General features: G+C 32.1%; 1 long non-coding RNA gene across 1 annotated transcript in view; it reads right to left on the reverse strand.

Annotated features, from left to right (window-relative positions):
* The window catches only part of LOC141553712 (uncharacterized), a 92,151-nt gene extending 87,571 nt beyond the window's left edge, over positions 1–4,580 (reverse strand). Inside the window, exon 1 of the long non-coding RNA XR_012485598.1 lies at positions 4,522–4,580. This is a non-coding gene — a long non-coding RNA (uncharacterized LOC141553712). The remainder of the gene's footprint in view (positions 1–4,521) is intronic.
* Positions 4,581–20,616: the final 16,036 nt, after the last annotated feature.

Here is a 20,616-nt window from a genome sequence, read left to right on the forward strand (position 1 = left end):
AATAATGACATAAATTGACAAAAATAAGTTACATTTATTTTTTTTTTGCTATATAAACTTAACACCATACTTGAAACTATGTCTAATAACATTTTTATTATATGGTTAAGTAAAATAATTTTATCCATTTAACAGCTTAAAATGAAGATCTCTGGCCCTATTATTGAAGGTATTTTTAAAATTTGTTTAGAAGTTTTTTTTAAATTAAAAAAAATTGGTGTTTATTTTTGTTTTATTCATACATCTAACACCTGTTCCATTGTTTCTAGGTATTTCAGTGAAAGGTATTTTCAGCTGAGTAATGTTAAAATATATTATTAGTAATTTCTAGAAATATATGAAAAGAAAAAATAAAATCATAACTATAAAAACAAACTTTTGATAGACTTGAATTATGTTTATATAAAATCTAAGGAAAATCTACATAAAGAAGGCTTTTTATAGAAAATGAAGAGATTGTATAAAATAGTAAATTGAAAATGACTCTGAATGAAGAAAAATAATATTTTGAATATATATATATATATACATATTTTTGAGATATTAGACTTTGTAATTAGTAAAATATATATTTTATTGATATTACCTGGGAAGATTTTAAATTGTATAAATATAAAAATTAATTACCAAGTCTTTTAACATAGAAAGCTTATATTAACTCTGACTTTGAGAAAGTGGAGGTGGTATTAGAAGCATTACTGGTGCAGAAAGAGAACAGTCAGGAACAACTCATTGCCTACATCAGTATGAAATGTGTTTCCTCTAGAGACTCGTTATTGGATGATTGAAAAAGAACGTCTAGACATCAAATGGGTTTTGGACAGTTTAAGGTACTAAAGTATTTTCCTGGGGAAAAAATTATATTAGAGACAGATCATAGAACTGTACAATGAATGAACAGAATGAAAGGTGAGAGATAACCATCTCCTGAGATGTTATGTGTCCCAGTAGTAATGTAAAGTTATATATTTCTTTGTTCCATAGGTTTAAGGAAGGGAGATGGTAGTAGAATTCCAGGAATTATGTTGACTGGATAGCAGGCTTTAATAGTGGAATGAAGAATTGGGAGATGAGTTGGAGTTCAGGCTTTGTGACTTTTTTCAAGCTACTACCCATCTTTGATATTTATACATTCTAACATATACTGGTCATGTTATTTTGAGCCAGTTACATGCTGAGTAAATAATCTCTCAGTTTCTGGAAACTCTCTTAGACTATTGCAGAACAAGTAGCCTGAAATTCACTTTCATCAGAATCAAATGAGATAATTTCTATAAAAATATATAAAGTCTTAAAGAGCTATATAAATGTTATCTACTGTTACTATCATTCCAAGAAAATTAAGGGATTTAGTCCCCAAAAAAATAACCAATTAATGTGTTGAACTTTTCATCAGAAAATTACATAGTCATAATTTTTCTTAATCTTTCTACTTTCTCAATTGATCCTTATTACTTAAATTGGGATAAAATTCACCTCAATTTTAGAAAATAACTTACTCAAATGTCATGTGAGCTAGATATTACATGAACCATAAATCAGTAGTCATTGGTTTATAAGTATTAGATGGGATGCTGAAGATACTTTTCTTTGGCTTTTGTTTTTCTCTCTCACCTAATTTTTATTTAAATAAGATGCTTATCTAAGATTTTTACTTATCTTACAACAGTCTTAGATGAGTCACAATTTATATACAAAAGTACAATTGACCTAGCAAATGACATAAGTAGATTTTTTTATACTTGGTATTCCTTCTCTAATAATTATTCAAGACTTCAATGTTTTTTATCAATACAGCATTATAAATTGGAATTTTCCCATGCCTTATCATTCTGTATACTTCTTTCCCAAGTTCTCCTATAAGTCTATCTAATATCCTAGAGGTCATCCTCTGTGTTTTTTATATTTTATGGGGTCCCAGGAAAGGATTCTGAATAGCTATCTGTTGTTATTTGTTTTTACTATATGACAAACAACTTTCAACCTAACATTTTATGGGAAATATTTTATATTGCTACTTGTAAGTCTTCTACAGCCTTTTGGCTGAGCCACATTTTTCTTTTTACAAAACTATAAAAATCTATTTTCAACATAAAAATATTTACTCCAGGGTTAGAAAACTCAAATCAGGGTAATTATACAAAAAAAAAAAACTGGTACTATAGCACATATATAATTTTAGCTATCTTGGGATAAATTTTGTCTAACTCTAATTCCTTAGATTTTATTATCTAAGCAGTGAAGGAAAAAGTATGAGAAAAAAAAGGAAGGGAATTCAATAATTATAAAAACAAGGAGGAGAAGGATAATGTTGAATCATAATCATTTGAAGCCATGGAGCAAATTGCAATGACTATGGCTATTTATTGGAAAGGTTTCTAAGAATTTAGACATTACTAACCATTTATGGAGCTCTATCACATAACAAGGAGATATTAAGAGAAGGCTATTTGCAGATATTTGTTACAATGAAAGTAGGGAAGAAATTGATTGATTAATTACCTAAAACTAAACCCAGTCCCACAGAAAAGAGGTCATTTAAACAATATTCCTATGAGTCTTGTGAGTAATGATCAAGTAGATATATTTAGTTTTTGTTCAGAATACACCAACATGGAAAGGTAAATCATTACTTGGTTGACACAAACCTCGGTCAATAAGCATTTATTAAGTATCTATTATGTGATAGGCACTGTGATGAACACTAGGAATATAAATATGAAAAAAGTATAAAACCTGTCCTGAAGGAGATTACAATATAAAGAGTTAACTCCTTAGCTATTAAAGTGGACTGCTGGGGAAAAAAAAATTTCTAGAGAAGAGGTTTCCCAGGATATAAGTATCCTATCAGACTTCGAATTATATGATTAACAGATATGTCAACTGATTTTTTTCAATTGGTTTTTGGACTTCAATTATTTTGCAGACTCTATTTCTGGCTATTGTTATACTTGCTTATTCTAGTATTTAAGTTCAGGCCTTGCATGCTGATGGGATATCCTTCTACAACATACCATTCAACTAACTTGGAGTCTTTAAATAAGGAAAAGTCCTCTAAATCACTTGACATAGTAGTAACAATAGAATAGTTTTAGTTGTTAAAAAGTCAATCATGGATTCAACTCTAGGGAAGGGGAGGGAGCTAAGATGGTGGAGTAAAACCAGGAAGCTTCTTGATCTCTCCGTTTCCCTCAAAACCATATGAAACCAAGCCTCTGAACAAAGTCTGATGGAATGAATGCACACTCCAACTCAAAATGGATTGGAAAAACTTCAAGAAAAGTCAATCTCATTGGGAAGAAAAAGGTGTTCAGCCCAGCTCAGACAGACCCTGGGAAAGCTAGTGAGAGGATGTTAATCACAATAAATTAGCAACTGAGACCCTCAGTCCTGGCTCAGGAGAGAAGCACATTAGTGCAGCCTCCAGTCCCAACATTAGAAGGCAGACTCTGGAATACCACTCTGTTTCCTGAAAAGAGAAGACAAAGCTATTCCCTTCAAAACCAAGAGGTCCCTGTGCTCAAAGCCAAAGTCTTAAAGCTCCACAGGAAGTTTGGAACAGCGCCCCTTTGCCCCAGGAACAGAGTTCAACCATAAAAGTTAAAAAAAAAAAAAAAAAAAAAAAAAAAAGAAAAAAGAAAAAAGAAAAAAAAAAAAAGAAAAGAAAAGAAAAGAAAATGAGCAAGAAACAGAAAAGAATCTTGACCATACAAAGCTACTAAGATGGCAAGGAAGACCAAAAGTCCAACTCCAACAAGGACAAAATGTCCATAGAAGAAATCTCAAAAAGTGATATGAATTGGTCTCAAGCCCAAAGTTGCTTCTTGGAGTGATCATGAAAAGCTTTAAAAGGCAAAGAAGAGAAGTAGAAAAAAAAATGAAAAAGAGACATGCAAGAGAGTGCCAACAGCTTGGAAAAGGAAGGAAAAAATTGACTGAAGAAAATAACCCCTTAAAAATATAATTGGCCAAAAATGTAAAAAAAAAAAAAAAAATCTAAAAGAAAACTATATCTTCAGAGGTAGAAATAACCAAACAGAAAAAGAGATACAAAAACTAACAGAAATAAATCACATATTAAAAATTAGAATGGGGCAAATGAAGCTAATGACTATGAGAGCAAGAATCAGTCAAACAAACTAAAAAGAATGAAAAAATGGAAGAAAATGTGAAATATCTAAAAAAAAATATGTAAGCTGAAAAACAAATCCAGGTGTAACGTGCTCACCTGGCAGTTACAATTACTAGTCTGTCCTAGGCCCAACAAAGTACCTTTGACCACTGACTTTTGCAGTGTGAACTCTACCCAGCTCGCCTCCTCTGAGGCCTTCAAAGGTCTCTGGCCACAATCTCTTGAATCTATAGCTTAATAACTGGTAGCGTGCTCAAGAACAGCCATGTGTAATCTTAAAAGCCTTTATTATACCTACTCACATAATGCCCTGACTAATGCCCTGACTTGTTGGTTCCCAAGTGAACACCTGGTCAGAAGACCCACATGTTCACTACCAAACTCCTTACCTCTTTTGGCTACCCATCTTGGCTTGGCCACCCAGACTAGGGAGCCAGGGTGAAAAGCACCAGGTTAAAGAGAGCGACTGCTGCCTGCAGTGGGCTTATAAAGGGCCTGTGAGCTCACACACACAGCCAATCAGCAAGAGAGTCACCCATTATGAAGCTATCTCATTGTGGCCAAGATCCCACCTACAAGGCAGTCCTAATATCCACAGAAATTACTTCTGGGCCTCAATCTCCCGATGTACTCTGTCTGCCCTTACATCCAGAAGAGACAATTTTAAAATTATTGGTCTAGCTGAAGGTCAAGATAAAAAAAAAAAAAAAAAAAAAAAAGCTGTGACAGCATTCCTCAAGAATTAATGAAAGAAATATGCCCCAATATTCTAGAAACAGAGGGAGAAATACTCATTGAAAGAATCTGTCAATCACCTTTAGAAAGAGATCCCACAAGTAAAACCCCAAGGAACATTATTGGGAAACTTCAGAATTACAATATCAAGGAAAAAATACTTCAATCTGTCAGACAAAAAAAAAAAATCCAATATTAAGGAGCAACAGTTGGAACTGCCCAGGATCTTGCAACTTCTACAATAAAAGACTGGAGGACCTGGAATACCACATTACAGAAGGCAAAGGATCTAGGGTTATAACAAATCATTAACTACCCATTATGACTCAGCATCACCTTTCAGAGGAGGCTATGGAACTTAATGAAATAAAAGATTTTCCATCATTTCTATAGAATAAAAACAGAATTAAACAGAAATATATATATATATGTATATTATAAACTATTTACATTCCTAAATTGGAAAACAATATCTATAACTCTTAAAAATTGAAACTTTTACTGAGGCAGACAGAGAGGGACATCACATGAATAGAGGGTGTGGTTGTGAATGAATGTGATGTGATGATACCAAAGAAAAAGACATTAATGGGTTGAATAAGATGGGTACTGGAAGAAGAGGAAAAGGGAAATATAGTGGGACAAATTATTTCACATGAACAAGCACAAAAAAGCACAAAAGAACTATTATAATCAAGAGAAAGAAGGGAAGGGGATGAGCATTGTCTGAAACTTGATCTCATCAGTTTTGGCTCTAAGAGGGAATAACCTAATTATTCAGTTCAGTTAAAGAAATTTATCAAACTCTATAAAGAAGAGAAGAAAAAGGCAAGAAAAGGGAGAGACATGATAGAAGTGAGAGCAGAAACACTAGAAAAAATGGTAAAAGAAGGGGGAATGGTGATAGAAGATTAGGTAGTGGATGGGATGGTAAAAAACACTAGTAAGGACAGGGTAGAAAGAGCAACAGTAAATACCGCAGAAAAAATAGGATGGAGAGAAATGCAAAGCTGTGAATGTGAATGGAATGAACTGTCCCATAAAATTGATAGGAATAGCCGAGTGGATTTAAAAACATAATCCTTTAATATGTTGATTACAAGAAACACATTTGACTATAGAGAGACATATATAGAGTAATGGTAAAAGGCTTAAAAGGCTGTAACAGAATTTATTATGCATCAGCTAAAATTAAAAAAAAAAAACGGGTAGCAATTCTGATCTCAGAGAAAGCAAAAGTAAAAATAGAAAAGCTAAAGAAGGAAAATACTTCTTGATAAATGGTACATAAACATTGAAGTAGTAATTATATTAAATGTATATGTATCAAGTGATAGAGCAGCCAAATTTCTAGAGAATATTTTAATCCAGTTACAGGAAGAAATAGAAAACAAAACTATACTCACAGAAGACCTCAACATTCCCCTCTTAGAATGAGACAAATCTAACCATAAAATAAACAAGAAAGAAAATAGGAAAGTTAATAGAATCCTAGAAAAGCTAGATATGATAGGCCTTTGAAGAAAATTGAATAGTGACAGAAAGGAATACACTTTTTCCTCAGCAATACATGGCACCTACACAAAAATTGACCTTGTATTATGGCATTAAGAACCTCACAATCAAATGCAGAAAGGAAAAAAATAGTAAATACTTTCTTTTCAGACCACGATGCAATAAAAGTTATATCCACTAAAAGGCCAGAGGAAAATCTAAAAACCAATTGGAAATTAACTAATCTAATTCTAAAAATAAGTGGGTTAAACAATAAAAACAGAAACAATCTAGAATTTTCATCCAAGAGAATGACAATAATGAGTCAACATACTAAAACCTATGGGATGTGTCATAGCAGTTTTTAAGAAAAGTTTGTATCTCTAAATAGCTACATGAATAAAGCAGAGAAAGTAGATAGGGCATGCCATTAAAAAAGTAAGAATAAAAGAAATTAAAAATCCACAATTATACACCAAATTAAAAATTCCGAATTGAAACTAATTGAAACTAAGAAAATTATTGAAATAATTAATGAAACTATGAGTTGCTTATATAGACAAACCTTTGGTTAATTTGATTAGAAAAAGGAAAGAAAAAAAAGCAAATCACCAGCATCAAAAATGGTAAGGGTGAACTCACCACACCAATGAAAAAGAAATTAAAGCAATAATTAGGATCTATTTTGCCCAACTGTATGCAAACTAATCTGATAATCTAATTGAAATGAATTAATATTTATAAAAATATGAATTGCCCAAATTAATAAAAGAAAAATAAATTACTTAAATAAACCTATTTTGGAAAATGAAATTGAACAAGTCATCTATGAACTCCCTAAGAAAAAATCTCCAGGGCCATATGGATTCTATCAAACAAGTACAAAATAATTAATCCCAGTACTATGTAAATTATTTGGAAAAACAGGTAAAGAAGTAGTCCTGCCAAATTCTTACTGACACAAATGTGATACTGATATCTGAGTCAGAAAGAGCCAAAACATAGAAAGAAAGATGAAGAAATTAAAGTCATTGTAGGCATATGAAAAATGCTCTAAATCATTATTGATTAGGGAAATGCAAATGAAACAACTTTGAGGTACCACCTCACACCTCTCAGATTGACAAAAATGACAGGAATAAATAATGATAAATATTGAAAGGGATATGGGAAAACTAGGACACTAATACATTACTGATGGAGTTGTGAAATAATCCAACCATTCTGGAGAGCAATTTGAAACTATGACCAAAGAGCTATAAAACGGTGCATACTCTTTGACCCAATTGTTCACTACTAGGCCTGTATCTCAAGAAAATCATAAAGAAGAAAAAAGTACACACAGGTGCAAAAATATTTGTATTATCTCTTTTCATGGCAACAAAGAATTGAAAAGTGAATAGATGCCCATCAATTGGGGAATGGCTGAATAAGTTGTGGTGTATGAAGATGGCTTATTGTTGTCCTATAAAAAATGATGAACAGGTTGATTAGAGAAAGGACTGGAAAGATTTACACAAAGTGATGCTGAACAAAACAAGCAGAAATAGAAATATATCATACATGATAACAGCAAGAATTTGCTATTATGAACTATGAAATATGTGGTTCTTCTCAGTGGTTCAGTGATCCAAAGCAATCCAATAGACTTTGGACAGAAAATACCATCTAAATCCAGAAAAAGAACATCCAGAAAAAGAATTATGGAGATTGAATGTAAATTAACACATGCTATGTTCATTTCTTTTTTGTTTTACTTTTCTTTCCCATAGTGTTTCTCTTTTGCTATTATTTTTCTCTCCCAACATGCTTCATAAAGCAATATGTATTGAAAATAAATAAATTTAAAAATAAATAAATGAAAAGTCAATCATAATTTTGTCCTTGTATATATTCTCCTATTTTCACTACTTCTTTCCCAAGGACCAAAGAGAATACAACTAAACTATTTTCCATAGTTTATAATAAACTTAAAAAACAGCTATTATTTCCCCATTAATCTCCAAATCTTTCCAGGCTACACATTACCCACATAAAATCTTTCCATGAATGATCTTATGACTCTTCTCTGGATTCTTTCATTTTTGTCAATGTGCTTTCTAAAAAAAATATACATATATATATATATATATGTATATATATATATATATATATATATATACATATATATATATATATACAGAGAGATAATTTTGTTTACTTCTAGATGCCATATTTTATATATGCCACACACACACACACATATATATATATAATATATATATATGGAGAGAGAGAGAGAGAGGGAGAAAGTTAAAGTTAAAGTGAGAATAATCGAATAATCTTACTACACTTTTACCAAATCAATATATATATATATATATACTTGGTCAAAATGTAGTAAGATTATTTTAACTTTGCCTTGGAGGCTATGCCTCTCAATTTAGTCAAAGATAACATTTTGTTGGTAATTCCACACTGCTGACTTATTTTCAGCTAATAGTTTACTATAACAAGATTATTTTAAGTGAATTTCTTCTGAGTAACATACTACTTTTGTCCTATACTAGTAAAAATAGAGTTTGAACATAAGTATAAAACTTTATACTTATTCCCATTAAATTCTCTCTTACTTGATTTAGCAAAATATTCTACTAGATTATAAAGTTCTTTAAAGATTCCAGATTTTGTCATACCATTTTTTAATTTTCAATATCATTTTTGTGCAACTGCAAATTTAAAAAAAACTTAATACCTTCTGTCTTTACATCATAAAATGTTTAAATACATACTTTTTCTATAAGAACAAAAGATCAAGAACATCAAGGGAATTAATGGGAAAAAAGATAAAAAAAAGATGGCCTAGGAATACAAAATCACAAACTATATTTTAAAGTAGTAATCAACAAAACCATCTGGTACAGGCTAAGAAATAGAGTAGAGGATCAGTGGAATAGATTTGATACACAAGGGACAGTAGTCAATGAACATAGTAACCTAGTGTGTGATAAACACCACCTTTGTGATAAGAACTCATTGGTTAAAAAAAAACTGCTGGAAAAAATGAAGAACATTAGGATATAAACTAGGTATAGATCAACAGCTCATACATATTCTAAGACAAAGTCAAAATGGACATATAATTTAGAATTGAAGAGTGGCACCCTAATCAAATTAGAAGGGTAAGGAATAATCTGCCTGTCAGATCTATGGGAAGGGGAATAATTCATTACCAAATAAGACAGAATATCACAAAATATGAAATAGATCATTGTGATTATATTAAATTAAAAAGTTTTTTTTTTTTTTTCTACAAGCAAAACCAATGCAACCAAGATTAGAAGGAAAGCAGAAAGCTGGGAAATAATCTTTACAGCAAGTTTCACTGGTAAAGTCTTCATTTCTCAAATATATAGAGAACTAAATTTATAAGAGTACAAATCATTCCCTAATTGATTAATGGTCAAAGGATAGGAACAGGAAATTTTTAGATAAAGAAATCAATTATCTATAGTCATAAGAAGAGGGGCTCTGCAGGAGGAATACAGAGAGGACTGGAGAGACTTAAACCAACTGATGCTGAGTGAAATGAGCAGAACCAGAAGATCACTGTACACTTCAACAACAATACTGTATGAGGATGTATTCTGATGGAAGTGGAAATCTTCAACATAAAGAAGATCCAACTCACTTCCAGTTGATCAATGATGGACAGAGGTAGCTACACCCAGAGAAGAAACACTGGGAAGTGAATGTAAATTGTTAGCACTAATATTTGTCTGCCCAGGTTGCATGTACCTTCGGATTCTAATGTTTATTGTGCAACAAGAAAATGATATTTACACACATGTATTGTACCTAGACTATATTGTAACACATGTAAAACGTATGGGATTGCCTGTCATCGGGGGGAGGGAACAGAGGGAGGGGGGGATAATTTGGAAAAATGAATACAAGGGATAATATTATAAAATATATATATATAATAAAAAATTTAAAAAAAAAAGAAGAAGGGCTCTGAATTACTTTTGCTTACAGAAATGCAAATTAGAACAACTCTTAAGGTACCACATTATACTTATGATATTGCCTAATATGACAAAGAAAAATGATAAATGTTGGAGAGGAAGTAAGAAAACTGAAACACTAATATACTGTTGGTAGAGTTGTTAATTGATTCAACCATGCTAGAAAGTAATTTGGAACTATGCCCAAAGAACATGCAAAAGTTATACCTTTTGATCCAGCAATAGTAGCACTATATCAATGACCTAAAGAGATCATAAAAAAGTAAAAGGACCTACAAGTGCAAAAGATATTAATAGCACATTTTCTCATGGTTAGCAAAATATTGGAAATTGAGGGGCTGCTCATCAACTGAGAAATGAATAAACAAGTTTTGGTATATGAATGAAATGGAATGCAAATGTGCAATAAGAAATGATGCAGAGTGGCAGATTTCAGAAAAACTTGGAAAACCTTGTATGAACTGATGCAACGTAAAATGATCAGAACCACAAAAAACAATGTACACAGTATCAGCAATGTTGTGTGATGGATATCTATGATTGACTCAGCTCTTCTCTTTTTTTAAATTAATTCTATAATTATAACATTTTTGAAAATACATATGCATATGTAATTATTTTACAACATTGTCCCTTGTACTCCCTTCTGTTATGAATTTTCCCCTCCTTCCCTCCACCCCTTCCCCTAGATGGCAGGCATTACCATAAATATTAAATATGTTAAAGTATATACTAAGTACAATATATATATGCAGAACCAAATTTTGTTATTGTTGCTGTTGCAAAGGAAGAATTGGATTCAGAAGGTAAAAATAACCTGGGGAGAAAAACAAAAAAAATGCTAACAGTTTACATTCATTTCCCAGTGTTCCTTTTCTGGGAGTAGCTGATTCTGTCCATCATTGATCAATTGGAATTGGATTAGCTCTTCTCTATGTAGAAGATATCCACTTCCATCAGAATACATCCTCATATAGTATCGTTGTTGAAGTGTATGATGATCTCCTAATTCTGCTTCTTTCACTCAGCATCAGTTGATGTAAGTCTCTCCAAGCCTCTTTGTATTCATCCTGTTGGTCATTTCTTACAGAACAATAATATTCCATAACATTCATATACCATACTTTATCCAACCATTCTCCAATTGATGGACATCCATTCATTTTCCAAATTCTAGCCCCTACAAAAAGGGCTGCCGCAAACATTTTGGCACATACTGGTCCCTTTCCCTTCTTTAGTATAAGCCCAGTCATAGCACTGCTGGATCAAAGGGTATGCATATTTTGATAACTTTTGGGGAATAATTCCAGATTGCTCTCCAGAATGGTTGGATTCTTTTACAACTCCACCAACAATGCATCAGTGCCCCAGTTTTCCCACAGCCCCTCCAACATTCATCATTATTTGTTCCTGTCATCTTAGCCAATCAGACAGGTGTGGCATCTCGGAGTTGTCTTAATTTGCATTTCTCTGATCAATAGTGATTTTGAACACTCTTTCATATGAGTGGAAATAGTTTCAATTTCATCATCTGAAAATTGTCTGTTCATATCCTTTGACCATTTGTCAATTGGAGAATGGCTTGATTTCTTATAAATTAAAGTCAATTCTCTGTATATTTTGGAAATGAGGACTTTATCAGAACCTTTAACTGTAAAAATGTTTTCCCAATTTGTTACATCCCTTCAAATCTAGTTTGTATTAGTTTTGTTTGTACAAAAGCTTTTTTATTTGATGTAATCAAAATTTTCTATTTTGTGATCAATAATTATCTCTAGTTCTCCTTTAGTCACAAATTCCTTCCTCCTCCACAAGTCTGAGACATGAACTATCCTATGTTCCTCTAATTTATTTATGATCTTGTTCTTTATGCCTAAATCATGGACCCATTTTGATCTTATCTTAGTATGTGGTGTTAAGTGTAGGTCCATGCCTACTTTCTGCCACACTAATTTCCAGTTTTCCCAGCAGTTTTTGTCAAATAATGAATTCTTATCACCAAAGTTGGGATTTTTGGGATTATCAAACACTAGATTGCTATTTTTATTCACTATCTTGCCCTGTGAACATAACATATTCCACTGATCAACTAGGCTATTTCTTAGCCAATACCAAATGGTTTTGGTGACTGCTGCTTTATAATATAGTTCTAGATCAGGTACAGCTAGGCCACTTTCTTTTGATTTTTTTTTATTACTTCCCTTGAAATTTTCGACCTTTTGTTCTTCCATATGAATTTTGTTGTTATTTTTTCTAGATCATTAAAATAGTTTCTTGGGAGTCTGATTGGTATAGCACTTAGGGAGTATTGCCATCTTAATTTTATTCACTCGGCCTATCCAAGAGCAATTAATGTCTTTCCAATTATTTAAATCTGACTTTATTTTTGTGGAAAGTGTTTTGTAATTTTGCTCATATAATTCCTAACTTTCCTTTGGTAGATATATTCCCAAGTATTTTATACTATCGACCGTTATTTGGAATGGAATTTCTCTTTGTATCTCTTGCTGTTGGATCATGTTGGTAATGTATAAAAATGCTGTGGATTTATGTGGATTTATTTTGTATCCTGCAACTTTGCTAAAATTCTGAATTATTTCTATTAGCTTTTTAGCAGAGTCTTTGGGGTTCTCTAAGTATACCATCATGTCATCTGCAAAGAGTGATAGTTTGATTTCCTCATTACCTACTCTAATTCCTTGAATCTCTTTCTCGGCTCTTATTGCCGAGGCTAGCGTTTCTAGTGTAATATTGAATAGTAATGGTGATAGTGGGCAACCTTGTTTCACTCCTGATTTTACTGGGAAAGGTTCCACTTTATCGCCATTACATATGATGTTTACTGACGGCTTTAAATATATGCTCCTTATCATTTTAAGGAATACTCCATTTATTCCTATACTCTCAAGTGTTTTTAGTAGGAATGGATGTTGGATTTTATCGAATGCTTTTTCTGCATCTATTGAGATGATCATATGGTTTTTATTAATTTGGTTATTGAGATAGAGTATTATGCTAATAGTTTTCCTAATATTGAACCAGCCCTGCATTCCTGATATAAATTCCACTTGGTCATAGTGTATTATCATGGGGATGATTTTCTGTAATCTTTTTGCTAATATTTTATTTAGGATTTTAGCATCAATATTCATTAGGGAGATTAGTCTATAATCTTCTGTCTCTGTTTTCAGCCTACCTGGTTTAGTTATCAGTATTATGTGTCATAAAAGGAGTGTGGTAGGACTCCTTCAATCCCTATTTTTTCAAATAGTTTATATAACATTGGAGTTAGTTGTTCTTTAAATGTTTGGTATAATTCACATGTAAATCCATCTGGTTCTGGGAATTTTTTCTTAGGGAGTTGGTTAATAGCTTGTTCTCTTTCTTTTTCTGAAATGGAACTATTTAGACTATTTATTTCTTCCTCTGTTAATCTGGGCAAGCTATATTTTTGAAGGTATTTTTCCATTTCATTTATATTATCGAATTTATTGGCATAAATTTGAGCAAAGTAGCTCCTTACTATTGTTCTAATTTCCTCTTCATTAGTGGTGAGTTCTCCCTTTTCATTTTTAAGACTAACAATTTGCTTTTCCTCTTTCCTTTTTTTAATCAGGATTACTAAGGATTTGTCTATTTTGTTGGTTTTTGCATAGAATCAACTCTTAGTTTTATTAATTAAAACAATAGTTTATTTACTTTCAATTTTATTAATATCAACTTTTATTTTTAGAATTTCAAATTTCATGTTTGGGGGTTTTTAATTTGTTCCTTTTCTAGCAATTTTAGTTGTAAGCACAATTCATTGACCCTCTCTTTCTCTGTTTTATGCAAATAGGTCTCTAGAGATATAAAACTTCCCCTTATTACTGCTTGGCTGTATCCCACACATTTTGGTATGATGTCTCATTATTGTCATTTTTTGGGTGAAGTTATTAATTATATCTATGATTTGCTGTTTTACCCAATCATTCTTTAGTATGAGATTATTTAGTTTCCAATTATTTTTTGGTCTATTTTCCCCTGGCTTTTTATTGAATGTAATTTTCATTGCATTGTGATCTGAAAAGGATGTATTTACTGCAATTGATTTTGAGGTTTTCATGTCCTATTATAGGACCAATTTTTGTATAGGTTGAACTGCTGAGAAGAAAGTGTACTCCTTTCTGTCTCCATTTAGCTTTCGCCAAAGATCTATCATATCAAACTTTTCTAGTATTCTATTTACCTCTTGGACTTCTTTCTTATTTATTTTGTGGTTTGATTTATCTAATTCTGAGAGTACAAGGTTGAGATCTTCCACTATTATAGTTTTGCTATCTATTTCTTCTTGCAGCTCTCTTAATTTCTCTTTTAAGAATTAGATGCTGCACCACTTGGTGCATATATGTGTAATATTGATACTGCTTCATTATCTATGCTACCCTTTAGCAGGCTTTAATGTACTATCTTATCTCTTTTAATTAGATCAATTTTTGTTTTTGCTTGATCTGAGATGAGGATGGCTACCCCTGCTTTTTTGGCTTCACCTGAAGCATAGTAGATTCTTCTCCACCCTTTTACTTTTATTCTGAATGCATCACCCTGTTTCAGGTGTGTTTGAAGATCAAACATTTTGTGTAGATCTGCTTTTTCATCAAGAATAGATGGAATTCATTTATTTCCTTAAATGTCCATCTTCTTCCCTGAAAAATGGTGTTCCTTTTTGCTGGGTAAGTTATTATTGGCTGCATACCAAGTTTCTTAGACTTTTGGAATATCATATTCCAGGCCTTTTGTTCTTCTGTGGATGCTGCTAGATCCTGGGTTATCCTTATAGTGGCTTCTCCATATCTGAATAGCTTTTTTTCTAGCAGCTTCCAATATTTTTTCCTTTGTCTGATGGTTCTTGAACTTGGCCAATATATTTCTTGGTGTTTTGATTTTAGGGTCCCTTTCAGTAGGTGATTGATGACTTTTTTCAATGTCTATTTTACTCTCTGTTTCCAAAACGTCTGGGCAGTTCTCTTTGATAATTTCTTGGAAAATAGTGTCCAGGCTCTTTTTTTCCTCACATTTTTCAGGGAGTGCGATTATTCTCAAATTGTCTTTCCTGATTCTGTTTTCCAGGTCTGTTGTCTTTCCAATAAGGTACTTTACATTCTTTTCAATTGTTTCATTTTTCTGATTTTGCTTTACTACTTCTTGGCTTCTCCTTGATTCATTCATTTCTTCTTGTTCCATTCTTATTTTTAATGATGTATTTTCTTCACTTACTTTTTTTATATCTTTTTGTAATTGTCCAATTGAGTTTTTATCTCCTATGGAATTTTTTTTTCCATTTCTTCAATTTTATTTTTTAGAGAGCTGTTTTCCTTTTCTAGCTCACTAATCCTGTTTTCCTTTGAGTTGTTTACCTTTTCTAATTCACTAATTTTGTTTTTCAATGATTTAATTTCTTTATCCACTTTGTCTTTAAATGCGTGGGATGTCTTCTCCAGATTCTCTTGCCATTTTCCCATTTCTCTTCTAGCTCTCTTGTGAGAGCCTTTTTGATTTCCTCTATGAGAATCTTATGTATTGAGGAGCAGATCATATCCCCTTTAGGGGATTCCTCTGGATACAGTCTACTTTTAGTCTCCTCAGTGTTTGAAGTCTGCTCTCTCTCCATACATAAGCTATCAATGGTTAGAGCCTTTTTAAATTTTTTGTCAGAGCGGGAATTGAAGAAAACAAATTGACAAGAGAAACAATTGATCTGTTTTTTTGGGGGGGATGGGGCTGGATGGTGTTACCAGGCTTCCTCTAGAGACTGTGGGAGACAGCATCGAGGCACTAACAGTGATGGCTGTGTTGCATCTGAGCTCTGAGGCTCTGAGAACGTGCTGAATCCCTCTAGGTGGGAGTAAGGAAACCAAGAAACACTAGTTTTCCGGGGTTTTATTCTTCACCTCCAGTGTTTATACCCTCTCTGTTGCTCCTGGCTTGCTGCCAAGACGGAACATTTTCACTGGGGTCTTTTTGCAGAAATGGAAGAGATTGCACCCCTCCTCCATCAGGTCTGAGCTGTGTGAGCTGCCTGCCTCTCTCACTGCCTGCCCTCAGTCTGTGCCCAGTCTGTTCATCCCCTCCCCCAAGCTAACACAGACCTTCTCTAGGGAATTTCAAGGATGTCTTCTGTTTGTGATTATTTGTGGGTTTCTTTTCCAGTCAAGCATTAATTCCAAGGCTTGTCATGAATTAAGTCCTGAGAAAAAATGTGGAGTTCAAGCAGCTGTCTGCCTCCATGCTGCCATCTTGGCCAGAAGTCCCCCAACTCAGCTCTTCTCAACAATAGAATGATCCAAGACAACTACAAAGGACTTACAAAGGAAAATGCTATCCATAAACAGATTTTTAAAAACTGGTAAAAATTACTCTGAATAAGTAAAGGCATTTATTTTAGTTACTATAATATTTTTCATGTTCTTTCCCTTTTAATTTGTTTCTTTTTTTATAACTATGGCTAATATGGAAATATTTTACATGATAGTATATGTATAAATTATAACACACTTAAATCCTGAAATGACGGGCTGAGAAAGAGGGAAGGAAAAAACACGTGAAATTAAAAATCTGTAAAAGTGAATGCTAAAAATCTTCTTTACTTGTAACTAAGAAGAAACTAAAATACTAGTAGGAAGAAAACACTTCATATTTTCTGTTTAAATGTAAAAAAGAAAAATAATGAAATAAAAAATTGATATAGAATAATTTCTTACTATGTATATAATATTCTGTATCTATGCTCTTCTACTATTATTAAAATATGCCTTGATTTACTTTCTCTACCTGAAATTCTAAGATGAATTATTTACTTCTTTCCACTGTCCCATTATTAAATCTTTTTAAAATTTGTATATGTCCTTTATTAATCAATAATTTCCTATTAATAAATGAATAAGAGATTTAGAATAAATATATATATATAATATTCTAGAATAAATAAATAATAAAGGCAAAATGGACCTTATAAACACATATACATGTTTCATATATTCTTCTCCTCTGTAGCACTGTTTCCTTACTGTATTTAATTCTAATTTGGCTGTCTTTCAGAGGTTTTAACTTTTGTATTTATATGATGATAGTAATTGTCAAAATTATTATGCTGATTTTCTTTCCTTGTTTTGCATATACATATTTTTCTATTTCAATTCATTATATTCCTCATTTCTTCCTATGCAAACAATATTTTGCTATATTTACAGCAAAATATAATATACACTTATATATGTGTGTGTGTGTGTATAAATATTTATGTACCATAAGTCTTTAGTCAATCCTCTGTCAATAGGCCTGAGTTATTTTTCCAGTTTTTGTTTTCCTATCATGAAAAATGTTTTTGTATATATTTTGGTAAATTTCTGTCTTTTAACTCTTTGAGATAATCTCCTAGATGACAGGAGTATGAATAATTGATTTTTTGAATCATTTCAAATTATTCTTTTGAATGAATGGGTTAATTCTACCACACTAAGGTAATTTATTTCCTTTTCTCTTATTATATGATAGGAAAAGTTTGCATTTTTTTCTCTTGAAAACTGTTTATATTCCTTTATCTATTAGTGAATAACAATTAATCTTATTTAAAACAAGTTCTTGTTGATGAGAATCAGATTTATTATATAATTCTCTTTATTGGTGATTTCATCTTTTGAATGATAAATTTATCATTAAGACAAGTTAAAGAATTTCTGTTCCACTTTAGAGAGTGAAGGAGGGAAAGGGGAAGGAACAGTAAGAGGAAAACAGGCTAAGGAAGGAGAGAGAGGGAAAAGGAAGAAAAAGGAAAGAGGAAAAAGAGACAGACAGACAGAGAAACAGGCAGACAGACAGCCTTTTTCTCTGGTTCCGAGTCCAGCACTTATTCCAATATAGTACTAATTGTAGATAATACAAAGATAAATAATTCCGCCTTACATAATTGTGGAAGATTTGGGGGAAGGGGTAGAAAGTACATTACTGATGTAAAATGCAAGGTAGAATTAGAATTTCAATAACAAAAATATAAAGTCTTAGGAAGTTTAGGGATGGCAAATATGATTTCTGACTATTGGAATATTTCATGGAAGATATAGACTTTAACTTGGGAATTTAATGATGGAGAGATAGCCAGGTAGAGCTGGAAGGTAAGGATATTCTAGGGAGTAGAATAATATAAATAAACTTGTGGAGTTGGAAAGTGCTAGAGCATATAGAGGATAGTGAACAATTCAGATTAAATGATCATGAATTGACTTTGAGACTTTTGTTATTTAAGACCTTGTGATCATATCCACCTTGAAAAATCACAGTTTATCAGAGTCAATGCCTAATTCTATGAGAATAGGTCCAAAGTCATTCACAGAGTGAATTAGACTATTTTCCACTTTTTCTTTCTTCTTCCTTCATCTCTTCAATATGTACAAAGATCCAAAAGTTTAGATTTGTAAGTAGAGACAAGAGTTCAAGCCTTGTTATCCCACTAATCTGTACCTTTGAGCTTCAGGAAGAAAAGAATTTGACCAGAATACCTAAGAGGTAAGACTTTTCTTCATAAAGGGGAAAAAAGAGGGAAAGCATGGAAGCAATAATCAAAAGCTGTTACCTCCTTCCTCTCCATGCAAAGGAATAGTGTTGGATGTAGATTTGAAGATTTGCAATACCCTGGTTTCCAAGCCTTCCTGAAAATCCCACTAACTGCTGGCAATATGCTTCAATAAAGTCAGAAATAGCCTTCAATAAATATTATGTGAATACCTAAGTTTTGATGTGGATTTCCTCTTTTTCCTTTCAAATGTTGGTTTTGATTAACCTCCAATCATTTATTTAATGAATCTACCCAAATATAGTTATTAAAATATAGAGAAAAATTGCATGAATTCTTCAATTAAGTGAAATAAAGTTAAAAAGTTAGAAGAATATCCCTAACTTAGACTGGTGCCAGGAAGGAACCTGATTTATTAGCCCAAAATAATATAATTCAATTTCATCATGCTGTTGCAAAAGAACCTATTGTTTTAAGGATAAAGTTTCTTTTTTGGTTCTATATAAATGGAAAAAAGTAGATGCATTATGCTTGGAGTTGTATTTTGTTTTTTTATTTTTGTATTAGGTAACCTCCAATTTTTTTCCCTTACAACAACTGAAGCATATTTATTTCCTAATCAAAATAGTGATCTTTGAGATCCACAGATAAAAGACTCTGTTGAATACCTGGTATCATCATAAGTATTTAGGACTATAAGATTCTGATTGTATAATGGTTTTCAATGTGATCCTGCAAAGGAAAAGATAACAAATGCAAATAAAAAGACTTCAAAGGACTAGGAAACTGTTTCTCTCAAACACTATTGGTTCTTCTTTTTAAATCTGCTGGTTGATAAAGATATGAAAACACAAAGGATTGATGAATGACAGCTATTTTGGTTATGTGCTATTCCTGTTTTTCAGGTTTGGAGGATTATAGTGTTAATTAAGATTTCTGAAGTTAGCAGTCATGATTCCCTTTTGTCTTGGCATGATAGATCATCAATAATGGCAACTCCTGGAATAAATAGGAAAGGTCAGATTTCCTCTCCCTAGATGACTGATATTGAAGTAGGAACTTATACTCTCAGTGGACAATTTCTAAATTATTCTATTCAAAGCTAATTGTAATTTACTAAGTTTTTATGTGGGCAGGAAAAAAAACATGTCAGTGAGAAGCATAAAATGAAAATATTAAATCTACAAATATTGTATACAGATCAACCTTTGAGCAAACAGTTACAGGTTGCAAGGGAAAATTATTGACTAGAATAAGCATCCCAGGCATACACAAAGAAAGACTGTTGTTTTCACTGAGCTAAGGAAAAGGGGGGAATATTGCAGCTGTTTGTTATGGAAGAAAGTCATCTCTGTTCTTACAATAGAATGTCAGAATCCAGTAGAGAGAGTAGTTCTATAATGATAAAATCTGATATATATTGCATGAAGCTATGCTTCATTGATATATATGTTAGGACTTCATTTTTACCCATTTTATATCCCAATTTTCCAGGTAAAAATTAAATTTCCATGACAAATTTTGAGATAAAGAATTGTCTAGGTAAGTACAAATGCATACACATATAGAAAAGTATGTGACATTTGGAGAAATGAGTCAAATTTATAAGAATTCAAGTCATTTCCCAATTGATAAATGGTCAAAGGATATGAACATCTAGTTTTCAAAGTAAAATCAAAGTAATTTATATTCATGCCAAA

Source organism: Sminthopsis crassicaudata, chromosome 2 (assembly GCF_048593235.1).
Source record: "Sminthopsis crassicaudata isolate SCR6 chromosome 2, ASM4859323v1, whole genome shotgun sequence".
NCBI classification, from domain to species: Eukaryota; Metazoa; Chordata; class Mammalia; order Dasyuromorphia; family Dasyuridae; genus Sminthopsis; species Sminthopsis crassicaudata.